Below are 13,631 nucleotides of genomic sequence, written 5' to 3'. Positions count from 1 at the left end.
TTGCTCTGTGGGTGACCCTGTCAACCATATCTTGCTCGACATTCCTTGACGGAGCCAGGGGCAAAATTGTTGGCCGAAAAGCAGCTGCATCTGATGGATCTATTTGGGTATTTTGACAGCAAAAACAATAAGCACAGCAGGACTTGTTAATCCGTAGGGGATAGCATGGGTGGAGAAATCTGTTTGTATTTTTTTTAGTATACCAATGTATGGCCAGCTTTAGTTTATTTATTCTAACAGCCTCCCTAATATCCCCCCTCCACAGAAGCTTTATGTGCTGCCATGGCTATTATTACAGCACCGCTGACAGCATGGGCGAGATACAATTGTCCCTTAAATCATCAACTGACTTATGATATATGCTATATCACTATTTATAAAACTATCAGTAGCTTGTAAAATAGGGTTTGCCGCATGGGTGTTAAATAAAGAAGGTTTCATTCATTCAGGATTAAGCAACAGATGTACACACAATTCAAAGGTTATGTCACTATCTCTATTTAACCACTTCCCGTCTGCCGTATGCAGAATGACGGCCGGGATGTGGTTCTGTTATCCTGACTGGGCGTCATATGACGTCCAGCAGGATAACATGCTGGTGGTGATCGCGAGTGCGCGGCGTGTCAGTCTGACATGCTGCATCTCCGATCATGATAAGGAGCGTCTGTCAGAGGCTTCTTACCACGTGATCAGCTGTGACCAATCATAGCTGATCATAGCGTCAACCAGGAAGTTCCGGATAAACGTCATTCCTCGGTTCGTGCTGACAGGGAAAGCCGATCAGCTGCTCTCCCTGTCAGACGGGGGTCTGTGCTGATAATCAGCACATTGATTATCAGCACAGTCCCCTCAGATCTGCCAATCGGCTACCAATCATTTCCCCAATAATAAATACTGCCAGTGCCCACCACAGTACCAATCAGTGCCCACCAGTGCCCACCACAGTGCCAATCTGTGCCCACCAGTGCCAATCAGTGCCCACCACAGTGCCAATCAGTGCCCAGCAGTAACACCCATCAGTAACTAATCAGTACCTCAACATCAGTGCTGCCCATCAGTGCCACCAGTCAGTGCAGATCACAGCGCCTGTCAGTGCCCATCAGTGCTGCATATCAGTGCCGCCTATTGCATACCTCCCAACATTTTAAAATGGGAATGAGGGACACCTACTAGCAAACGTACGTAGGCATAGGATACGTCCCCTGCCACGCCCCTTAAAGGAGAATTAACAAAAAAGATTAATTAAATCCACGAGGGCTTTTTTTTCCCCCCACTACTATTCCTTTATATTGGCTTTTAAAATTTACAAATGCAGCAATTTAGAATTTGGATGAAAGGTTTAGCATTAGGAAACACTTTTTGAAAGATAAAAAGTGCATTTTATATACAACTATATAGATCAGACCAAAATGAGGGACAATGGAGGGACATTGCTCCAAATCAGGGACAATCCTTCCAAATCAGGGACAGTTGGGAGCTATTGGTGCCCATCAGTGCTGCATATCAGTGCCGTCTATCAGTGCCCATCAATTCTACATATCAGTGTCTCCTCATCAGTGCCACCTTATCAGTGCCAACTCATCAGTGCCCATCATTTTTTTTATCAAAAATGTTGGTCTTCTTTACTTTGTTTAGCAAAAAATAAAAACCCCAGAGTTGATCAAATACCACTAAAAGAAAGCTCTTTTTGTGGGAAGAAAATTATAAGAATTCAGTTTGGGTATAGTGTTGCATGACCACGCAATTCAAAGTGTGACAGTGCTGAAAGCTGAAAATTGTCCTGGGCAGGAAGGGGCACAAGTACCTGGTATTGAAGTGGTTAAAGAACTCATAATTATTCTCTCTAGCTTTCAGAGAGTTTACAGTGTACCTAAAGCTGGCCATTAAAGTGGTTGTATAGTAATTTTTTAAAACTTTTACCTACAGGTAAGCCTATATCCATCATTATTTGTGACTATCCAAATAATGACGGAAGCTGCCATTGTTGAAGTTTACTTGTTTTTACTTGCTAGTTGCCTGGCCATCATTCCAATTCTCTGTCTATGCTTTTTTTGGAGTCATTCACTTGGAACAAGAATGCACATCAGGAGTTGCAACTTATCCTGGTGTATATTTGTTTCAGATTTTTTACTTAAAAAAAAGTGTTGAAATTAAGGACGGCCATACACTGAGCAAATTTTGATTCCCCCATCAACACAGACAATGTTGACATGGAAATCCCTCCTGCTGGGCCCTTGTCTTCTCCTGGTGGGGGAAGGGCGGGGGAAGCCGTTACCACAAGGAGAAGACAGTGATTATCTCTAGTGGCTATAGTGGCCGCTTGCGATAATTGCAAGCGAATCTGGCAGGCTGGTTGTACCCAAGTAAATCGATTGATCAACTTGGTACATTCAGCCTGCCCATTAATGGTTCGAATCTGGGTCGGTTCCTGCTGAATCAAACTGTGTATGGCTGGCATAAAAGGGTCACCAAGACAGCCAGGTATAATGGCAGAATTATTGTTATACATGTGGTGCTGCCCTCTTGAGATAAATCAATACCCCTCTGGTTGCCCTGACCCTGTGAGTCCTCTGCCACCTCAGGTTCAAAATTTTTTCTTTAAATAACAACAGCAATAAGGAAATACACCAAAATTTGTTAAATCAGAAATAGTTTTCTCAATGAGATGAATGGGAAAAGAATCAAAGAACAAACCTGAATTAAACCCCAAAAAGGTTGTCTTACAAAGGATATTATTGGTAGCAAAATAACTATCACCTTTATGGTTCAAATATTCAACAGCGCACACTATATTTCCTATACCCAAATAAGTACATATATAGCTGGATTCAGAATCGGGCGGGCGTAATGGCGCCTAATTCAAATTTAGCTGAGGGGGGCGTGTTTTATGGTAATGGGGGGTGACCTTACGTGATTGACGTATTTTACGAACGGCGCATGCGCCGTCCGCCTACATATCCCAGTGTGCATTGCGGCAAAGTACGCCGCACGGTCCTATTGGTTTCGACGTGGACGTAAATGACTTAAATCCCTATTCACGGACGACTTACGCAAACGACCTAAAATTTTCGAATTTCAACGCGGGAACGACGGCCATACTTAACATTACTATTCCAGCTATTTGATGGAATAACTTTAGGCCTCATAATGCGTTACGTAAACGGCGTATCTTTACTGCGTCAGCCGGGCGTACGTTCGTGAATAGGCGTATCTAGTGATTTACATATTCTACGCCGACCGCAATGGAAGCGCCACCTAGCGGTCAGCCTAAAAATTACACTTTAGGATACGACGGTGTAAGACACTTACGCCGCTCGTATCTGAGCCTAATTTAAGCGTATCTGGTTTCCAGAATACGCTTAAATTAGCGCCGGCCTAAGTCTTTCTGAATCCACCTAATAATGTCTATGGAAAGTAACTCTTGCGTATCAGACCCCTCTCTACTGCTTGTTCACATAAGAATAGGAAAATTACAGATAAACAAATACAACTTCAGCAAACATAACTGAAGCACAATTCAACCTGCTCTTACAGAGAGTTAATGGTGAAATGCAGCTTTAACAGCTTCAGCAAACAATTCCCTGAAGTGGGGAGGGAAGTAAAAGTAGTCCAGTGTTGCTGTGTGGCAATCCAGTTAATCTTCAGTTAGCTCTCAGGTGTTTAATTGCCTGCAGATAATATTGATTGATAAGGCAGAATAGCTGATCCAATAGATGGTGTATATAACCAGGAGACAATAATCATGTGCAAATCAGAATTGTAATTGAATTCACAGTGATCACTGACTTAAAGGGGTTGTAAAGGTAAGTGTTTTTTTTTACCTTAATGCATCCTAAAAAAATCTGACGGTACCGCCCCCCCCGAACCGCCGTTTTACTTACCTGACCCCTCAAAAGTCCCGCACGCATCCACGTCATCCTCTTTGGTCCCAGCCTGGCCGTTGATTGGCTAGGCTGGAAGGATTGATAGCAGTGCAGCCATTGGCTGGCGCTGCTGTCAATCACAGCGGATGACGCCGCGCACCAGGGGGCGGGGCCGAGTGATACAGTCGGCGGCTATGCCCACCGCTGTATCACGGGAGCGCGCTCGCAAAAGCTTTCCACCATGCGAGCTCGCTCGCATAAAGGTGGTAAGCTTTTGCGAGGAGGAGCCGAGACAGCCGCCGAGGGACCCCAGAGGACAGGGTTAGGGGACACTCTGTGCAAAACGAGCTGCACAGTGGAGGTAAGTATAACATGTTTGTTCCTTTAAAGATGTTAACCTCTGTGGAACTCCAAGCAACCGCACAACAACGGATAGCATAGATGTCTGTGTATAGTGTCTATAATATGCTGGAACAGATCTTTAGACTAAAGATGGTAATGGATGCAGGAAACAATGATGTCTATACACAGTGTCTATCAGACTGGGCTATCGCCCGCTCACCACACTGGAACAGAAGAGATTGATGATGATAAGAATGACGATGATGATGTTGAGGACGATGATCTCTCAGGAATGTGGCTCAAGGGATGACCTCTGGCCTCCACCATGCCGCACCATGTCTCATCTCACATTCAATATCCCTGCAGGGTGGATGGATCAGGAGCAGCCTCCAGGCTGCCGCCGGACAGTGAAGAGGAACTGTCCGCAGGTGTCCTTCCAGATATCTGCTGGGTAAATCTGCCATGGCAGGCCGCAAAACAGCTGCAGCTCATTCTGTAACAGATTCCCTGCATGCAGATCCATGCGATCCCAAGAGAGCGCTCCAAGCCCAAGAATGTTCTCTTATAGTCCCTCCCAGCGGTCTTCTCTTCTCCATCAGCCAGCTGGTAGTTGTAGTTTCACATAATTCAGCCAGAGGGCGAATCCTATTTGTATAGACTATATGTCCCAAGATACTTTGCTCTGTCTTTTCTCCGATTTAGAAAGTAACAGGACATCCCACACTGGAACACTAGAGGGAACCAGCTTCCTCTGAAACAATGCCACACAGCATCTTCTGATTGCAGGAATAAACAGATAACAAGCTCCTGGCTACATCCTGGAATAATATAGCACCAACAGTTTTGCAGTGCTTTACAATGTAAAGGAAGACAGTTCTGCTGCAATGCATTCAATACAAGAGGATTAGGAAGCACATGCTCTTTAGATCCGTGCGCCTGCCATCTGATTGGCTGAGCCACAATAACGTCACTCCTGTGCATGGTTTGACGTCCCTTCAGAGCACATGCGCCGGTGATGTCAGCGTGTGCATGCAGTGTGAATATCTCCTAAACAGTGCAAGTTTAGGAGATATTCACTGTACCTAAAGTTAAAGCGGGGTTTCCACTACATTTTGCATTTTTTAAAAGTATGTCCGTTCATTACTCGTTTTTTGCTGTATACATAGTGTCACTTACTATGTCTAAATGCGCCGCCGTTCCGCAGATTCTCAGCAAAGAACACTTTATATTTTGTTGTTCCGATGGATGTCATTTTGCTTGTGGGCATTATGAATCCCACAACAAGCAATTACTTCCTGTATTTCTTGATAGACGAATAGTAAAGCGCCGCCCGTCCCGCAGCGCCGCGCCGTCAACCACTTGAGTTGCACGGGGGAGGCGCACAGCATCATGTGACTACGTTTCCCAGGAGCATTAGCGACGAGAGCCGAGGGAGCTGACGTCAGGATCCTCGGTGGATAGGAAGGCAGATTTCATCGGACCGCATAGCAACAGGCATTTCAAGGTGGGTAAAAAATTTTTTTTTGATGGAACCTCCACTTTAAGCCATATTGTAGGCTTATAAAATACAAGTGGATCAATCAACCTCAGTTACACATAAGCGCACATAAATGTAATTGTTATTCCTATATGTTAATTCAAAAATATTTTTATACACATATTATAGGCTTACTTGACTTTACTACCACTTTAAGAACAAAATTCACACAAATTCCTTAGGAAATACATTCAGTAAAGGACAACAATAAGGCACGAGCCTGTACAGTCCCTGAACAGTGCTGAGGACCGGTAGCTTCCATTATAGTAAATGTTATATGTACACAGAGATCTGCAGAATGTCAACATCTACCCTATCCTATAGAGAAACATATGGAGCACGGTCAGGACCAGATCTCCGGAAGCCATCCAGACTCCAGGTAAAGAGACTCATTTGTCATATGGAGAACAAACAACGTCTGAGAGTTTTCACTGCTGGCAATACTCCCTCATCCATCACTCCGGATAAATATTACATAAGGTGGATAGGAAACACATTTAAAGGGCGTCAGCTGTCAAAATACTATATTCACAAATACAACAAATGCAAAGAATCCAGCCACAGGATTTGTAAAACCATGCACTGTACTTATTCTAATGCCGCGTACACACCATCACTTTATGTGATGAAAAAAAACGTCATTTACTGTGAAGTAAAAAACAACGTTTTTGAAACTTCAATTTTCAAAAACGATATTGCCTACACACCATCGTTTTTTCACAATGCTCTAGCAAAGCGAGGTTACGTTCACCACATTTTTCCATTGAAGCTCACTTCATAACTAGCTTCTGGGCATGCGCGGGTGTAAAAACGTCGTTTTTTGCTACACACGGTCAATTTCTGTGAAGTAAAAGATGACGTTTTGAAAAACGACACATAAAATTGAAGCATGCTTCAATTTTTTTTGTCGTTTTTCACAAGACATAAAACAACGTTTTCCCCCACACACGGTCATTTTTCATCACATAAAGTGATGGTGTGTACGCGGCATTAGGGTGGGTTCTCACCAGAACGTAGGGCAGGAAACATACATGAATGCACTACCCTTTTGATCTGCATGTGTGTGCCAATGTATTGTTAATGGTACCCAAAATGCAGATCACAAATGCAGATTGCATTATACTGCAGTACCTTGCGATTTGGTGCAGTGCATTTTTAAAAGTATTGCAATCACAATTTTGGGCACGGTTCGGTGCAGATTGCATCCTATTCAAATGAATGGGCTGTCAAAACAGAGAGCATGGGGACGCACGGATTCGAACCCGGGTGTTTCTGTGTCACCCCGGTGTGAAGCTACCCTAAGTATCACCCTACTCCTGTTTTGCTCTATGGCTGAAAAGCATAAAGTAGGTGTAAACCTAACAGCATGGATTTTAGCTTGTTCTGTGCTCAGTGTATCATAAATAATTGTAGTCTTTTTCATAAAATCCTGTTTTAACTTTTTTATCCTTTTTTGCATCTCAGTGCTGCTGATTTCCTCTAGCCTCTTCCACACGTTTCCTATCTACATGATCTTGCTTCAACATCAGCTGCGCTGCACATCATTGTATAAGACAGGTTCTCCAATGTACAATAGTGGTATCTATCAAATGTGTGTCAGCATGATTGCCTGAAGGCAGGCATCAGGTGAATATGACAGGGTGACCACACAGGAGCATATTTGGGAGGCAGTAGTCTCACCTACTAGGAAATGTCTAATTGAAATCACAAGCTCCCCCTACTTTGGCTTTTTTGGCCAAATTAAGTAATCAGGCACTTCCATTATTCAAGTTGACCTACAGGTAAAACTTGAAAAATTTGAATATCGTGCAAAAGTTAATTTATTTCACTAATGCAACTTAAAAGGTGAAACTAATATATGAAATAGACTCATTAGAATATTACATGCAATCAATAAAACAAGGATTGTACATAGAACAATATCGTACCTCTGAAAATGAAAAGTAGAAGCATGCATACTGTATGTACTCAGTACTTGGTTTGGGCCCCCTTTGCAGCAATTACTGCCTCAATTGGTGTGGCATGGAAGCTATCAGCCTGTGGCACTGCTGAGGTGTTATGGAAGACCAATAGCGGCCTTCAGCTCTTCATTGTTCGTTCTCATGTCCCTCATCTTTCTCTTGGCAATGCCCCATAGATTATCTACAGTATGGGGTTCAGGTCTGGCGAGTTTGCTGGCCAATCAAGCACAGCAATCCCACGGTCATTGAACCAGGTTTTGGTGCTTTTGGCAGTATTGGCAGGTGCCAAGTCCTGCTGGAAAATGAAGTCAGCATCCCCATAGAGCTTGTCTGCGGAAGGAAGCATGAAGTGCTCCAAAATCTCCTGGTAGACAGCTGCGGTAAACCCCGGACTTAATGAAGCACAGTGGACCAACACCAGCAGATGACATGGCTCCCCAAATCAACATAGACTGTGGAAACTTCACACTGGACTTCAAGCATCTAGCAGTGTGTGCCTCTCTATTCTTCCTCCATACTCTGGGTCCTTGGTTTCTAAATGAGACGCAAAAATTGCTCTCATCAGAAAAGAGGACTTTGGACCTCTGAGCAACAGACCAGGTCGGTTTTTCTTTAGCCCAGGTAAAACGCTTCTGATGTTGTTTGTTGTTCAGGAGTGGCTTGACAAGAGGAATACGACATTTGAAGCCCATGTCCAGGATCCATCTGTGTGTGGTGGCTCTTGAGATGCACTGACTCCAGCCTCAGTCTACTCCTTGTGAAAGTCCCCAACACTTTTGAATGGCCTTTTCCTGACAATCCTCTCCAGGCTGCGGTCATCCCTGCTGCTTGTGCACCTTTTACTTCCACACTTTTCCCTTCCACATAACTTTCTATTAATGTGCTTTGATACAGCACTTTGAGAAACATACAACTTCTTTTGCAATTACCTTTTGAGGCTTTCCCTCCTTACGGAGGGTGCCAATGATGGTTTTCTGCACAACTGTCAGGTCAGCAGACTTTCCCATGATTGTGATTCCTACTGAACCAGACTGGGAGACTATTTAAAGGCTCAGGAATCCTTTGCAGCCTAGAATATTGCACCTTTTCACAATATTCAAATTTTCATTGTGGATTTGGGGTTTTCATGAGCTGTAAACCATAATCATCACAATTATGACAAATCACGGCTTGAACTATCTTGCTTTGGATGTAATAAGTCTATCTCATATATTAGTTTCACCTTTTAAGTTGCATTAGTGAAATAAAGTGAACTTTTGCAGAATATTAAAATTTTACGAGTTTCATCTGTATAATGCCAGGGGTTGCCCTAAGAAATGTCATAAGATTTGGGATTCATGGGTGAACTCTGAACGTACTATAACACACAAGATACTAGGTATTGCTTGAAGCTAGGGCCCACTTGTTTTTATTGCTTATTATGCATGTATACATTGTTTATTAGATTGCAACTCGAGGTCCATCATATATTTTTCTTCCGTTTTTTTCTCTATTATTAGTAACCTGCATCTAAGGTGTTCAGCTGTGTCTGTGTCCTATAGACGTTCCTTTACTGTCTGATGACAGTGTACCAAATGGACATCCTGAGTATACCTTATTTTTATATATGAACAAAGTTTGTTCTATTTTTTTTCTACTTATAAGCTTTATATACAATAAAGTTACTTAAAAAAAAAGGAAGTGCCCGATCAAGGGTCTTTATGGCAGGCTCACCCTGGATTATGGCAGGATTACCAAGACAAGTCTTGTAATTACAAGTCAACGCCCAATAGATATTTTTATAACTGGGTTCACATCTACTGTAAAAATGGGGAATAGACAAAGGATATGCAGTTTTGTGTCTGTGTCACTTGTCCTGTCTCTTTTCTGCTCCTTGGACCACTAGTGGACAGCACCTGATATAATCTAATTTAAAACATATTTTTATTTTTTATTCCAAAGGAATAATCAACACAAGTTGCAATGAACTAGAATGTATTCTATTGGTTGAAGCTTCCAGCTCTTCCGGGGAGGTTTGTCTGTTGGGCGGACTGGGGGCCAGTAAAAATAAGTAGTCCTTCTGTTTACCATTGAAGATCCATTTCAGGTAAGGCAAAGTTCTACGGTAGAGCAAAACCGAATCTAAAGAAATACTGGTCATCTGTTTTCTGCTTATCACTCATTCAAGTGGTGGGACACCACCCACCATCCTTGGACAGACCATTACCCCGAGCCCCAAAGTCAAAAGTCTCTGAGTCATCTTTGACTCTGAGATGTCGATGGATGCACAAATAGGATCAGTAGTCAGCGGATCTCACCATCTCCTCCGCCTGCTGTGTAGACTCATCCCCTTTATCCCAGAAGAGGACATAGCAGTAGTAGTTGGAACAATCATCAATTCCTGACTCGACTACGCAAACTCCCTCTACATAGGACAACCTAAATATCAGATTTTGCACCTACAAGTCGTCCAGAACACGGCAGCCAGACTGGTAACGGGGAAAAAACCCTGGGAATCCATCACCCCTTCCCTGAGGACCATTCATTGGCTAACCTTAAAGGATCGGGTCACATTCAAGACCCTCTGTCTCACCCACAAATACACACAAGGAAACGCTCCTTGATACTTGTGCGAGAAAATAAAACACTACACCCACAATCGCATTCTCCGATCAACCAACCAAAACCTACTCTACAACCCCAAGTCCCGCTACAAATCGAGAGGAGAACGAGGATTTGCAGTTCAGGGACCACAGCTATGGAACGCTCTACCCACAAACATCCGCATGGAAGAAAACCATCGAGCCTTCAGGAAAAAACTTAAGACCCACCTCTTCTGAAGGATCAGGACGACACTGGATGGAAATAAGCGCCTTGAGGCGATTTAGTTCACATTTGCAGCACTATACAAGTTATTCACTCACTCACTCAAGTCAATGGGAATGCAAACGCACCTGAAAAAGCATCTGGAGGCAGCTCAGAAGGAGGTTTGAAGCATCATCAACGAACCTCAAATGCAAGCCAAATTCTGAGAGCATGCAACAATTCCGCATCTACACCCTCTCTGACTTGGAGACCAGTTTTGGGATAGAGAGTGGTGGAAAATCAAAAATGTTATCATTGCAGGAGATGGAGGAAAAACATCCAACGAGGACACTTGTTCCCATCCACATCCTGTTATGCCTTCAGGGCAGGAAGTGTAGGTAATTCCCTCGAATGGGACACGGATAGCAAAAAATACCCTCAGGAGTTCTAACTACTCCATTGGAACTAAACACAAGCTGAGAAAAATATGCAGAGAGAATATCTTCTCCCGAAGACCATACTATATACTTAGCTTCAGAACTGATTTCACTAGACTAGAACAAGTATACAAATAAATTCTGACTTGGCTTTCTAAAACCAGGGATAGCGGTAGATTCTCTAAATTTCTATTTTAACAGGTTACAAAGTTGCAGTAGAGAATCAGGTAAGCCAAGGATATGCCAAAAACTCACTTGTGTGCCCTCCTAGGCAGGTACAGTATACTGCATGTCCTCACTTCCAGGACAGCAATGAATAGTAACTTTTCCCACAGCAGTAGCAGCAAAGAAGTCCCTCCCGCAGCACTGGTTCCTCAATACATAAGTCCAGGAATGTAGTCACCGAGATTCCTTACACATAACTGGATATCAGGAACACTTCTGGAGACTGAGCACACACCACATTATTTATTGGGTTCTAAGCACAACCTTCTGGAATACATCAACAGAGATTGGTGGGTCCAAGAAAAATTCATAAAAGCTCAGTTCTTAGGAACACCTCAAGAAAAGCAGGTCAGAGCGGTTCACAATAGAAGTTGATGGGAACTCCCTGATTCAGTTTTGTGCTTCTGCTGGGAAGAATACAGCTACAGTCAGATGAACACTATACAACATTGGGAAGTGGCCCTGTACTTACAACTAATGCTATGGACCATTATAATTACAGCGCAGAACAGGAGTGTGTCTTGGGAGAATGAGCTTACTGTTTTGTGTTGTCAAGACCCTATAATGTAAAATAATCTACTATACTGGTCATGCAAGTTGGCCGTGGCAGGTGTGAATCTTTTTACTAAAGCTGAACTTCAGGAAGATATATAAGATACAAATAAATGCAGATCTTTAGGCTACTTTCACACCGAGGCGTTGGGGGAGTCAGCGGCAAAGCGCCACTATTTTTAACGGTGCTATTATTTTTATTTTATTTTTTTTGTGGCGCTTTTTCGGCCACTAGTGAGGTGCTTTTAACCCCCTCTAGCGGCCGGAAAAAGGTTAAAACTGCCTGCAAATCGCGGCTGCAGCGGCGCTTTGCCGGCAGTTCGGCAGCGCTGCCCATTGATTTCAATGGGCAGGGGCGTTTTTTAGGAGCGATGTATACACCGCTCTTACATCGCTGCAAAGATGCGGCTAGCAGGACTTTTTTTTTACCGTCCTGCCAGTGCACCGCTCCAGGCTTTTATATAGGAGTGAGTGGAGAGGCTCTTTTTTAGGCACTTTGCAGGCGTTATTTTTAACATTATAGCGCCTGCAAAGTGCCTCAGTGTGAAAGCAGCCTTAGTCATTAGGGCTCTTTCACACGGAGCGGATCCGTATTGATCCCCTCCGTTAGCCCGTTTGGCTCAGCCGGGATTCCTCCGTAAATCCCCGCTGAGCTGTCGGCGGACAGGGCGGTCCCTGCACACAGTGCAGAGACCGCCCTGTCTCTCCTCCGCTCTCCCCTATGGGGAATCGGATGAATACGGACCGTGTGTCCATATTTATCCATTCCGTTCCGCCGGACGGAAGAAAAATAGGGTTTTCTTCCGTCCGCAAAAGCGGATCTTTGGAGACGCGGATGGTTGCGGACGTTAGCGGATGCATCATCCGCTAACGTCTGCAATCCCATAGGGATACATTACAAGTCTGTAAACTGACTTGTAATAAATGGACCGTTTGTCCGTAGGTGTGAAAGGGCCCTTAATACATTATTAAGTGTATGTTACCCCACTATTTCATATTTCATACTAGATAAAAAGGATCCTGCCGCGATGTCTGCCGGCCACCCGCGATCTCAGTTCTGGCTCTTTGTGGAGCGATCTGTGTATGTAAAAAAACAGATCCCAGTTCTGACAGGGGAGTAGAGAGCGATCCGCTGTTCCTAGTAATCATAAACAGTGATCTCTCTCCTCCTCCAGTCAGTACACTGGTTAGAAACACCTCTCTAGGGAACACCTAACCCCTTGATTGCCCCCTAGTGTTAACCGCTTCCCTGCCAGTGACATTTATACAGTAATCAGTGGCTATTTTTAGCTCTGATAGCTGTATAAATATCAATCGTCCCAGAAAAAAGTGTCAAAAGTGTTCGATCTGTCCGCCGCAATGTTGCAGTCCCGCTAAAAATGACATATCGCCACCATTACTAGTAAAAAATAAATAAATAAAAAAAATGCGAAAAATCCCCTATTTTGTAGATGCTATAACTTTTGCACAAACCAATCAATATACGCTTATTGCCAAAATTTTACCAAATATATGTAGAAGAATACATATTAGCCTAAACTGATGAAGACATTTTTATTTTTTAAATTGGGGGGATATTTATTATAGCAAAAAGTAAAAAATATATATTTTTGTTCCAAAGTGTCATGCCCTGTACACACGATCGGTCCATTCAATGAAAACGGTCTGATGGATTTTTCCATCAGTTATTCGATGAAGCTGACTGATGATCAGTTGTGCCTACACACCATCAGTTAAAAAAACGATTGTGTCAGAACGCGGTGACGTAAAACACAACAACGTGCTGAGAAAAATGAAGTTCAATGCTTCCGAGCATGCGTCGACTTGATTCTGAGCATGCGTTGATTTTTAACCGATGGATTTCCCCACAGACGATCATTTTTTTCTATCGTTTTTTTAACCATCAGATAATTTTAAAACAAGTTCCTAG

At 43.3% G+C, this 13,631-nt stretch overlaps 1 protein-coding gene across 3 annotated transcripts in view; it reads right to left on the bottom strand.

Moving 5' to 3' along the window:
- PKP2 (plakophilin 2) overlaps window positions 1-13,631 on the bottom strand; it is a 143,599-nt gene that overhangs the window by 92,842 nt on the left and 37,126 nt on the right. Inside the window, exon 1 of one of the 3 annotated variants that reach the window (XM_040345581.1) lies at window positions 11,180-11,463. The exons of the other annotated variants lie outside the window; for them this stretch is intronic. The gene's annotated coding sequence lies outside the window, so the exon portion shown is untranslated. Of the gene's footprint in view, window positions 1-11,179; window positions 11,464-13,631 lie in introns of those variants that run through there. 3 annotated transcript variants of the gene reach the window in all.

Source organism: Rana temporaria, chromosome 3, assembly GCF_905171775.1.
Source record: "Rana temporaria chromosome 3, aRanTem1.1, whole genome shotgun sequence".
NCBI classification, from domain to species: domain Eukaryota; kingdom Metazoa; phylum Chordata; class Amphibia; order Anura; family Ranidae; genus Rana; species Rana temporaria.
This window is presented reverse-complemented; position numbering and strand designations above follow the sequence as displayed.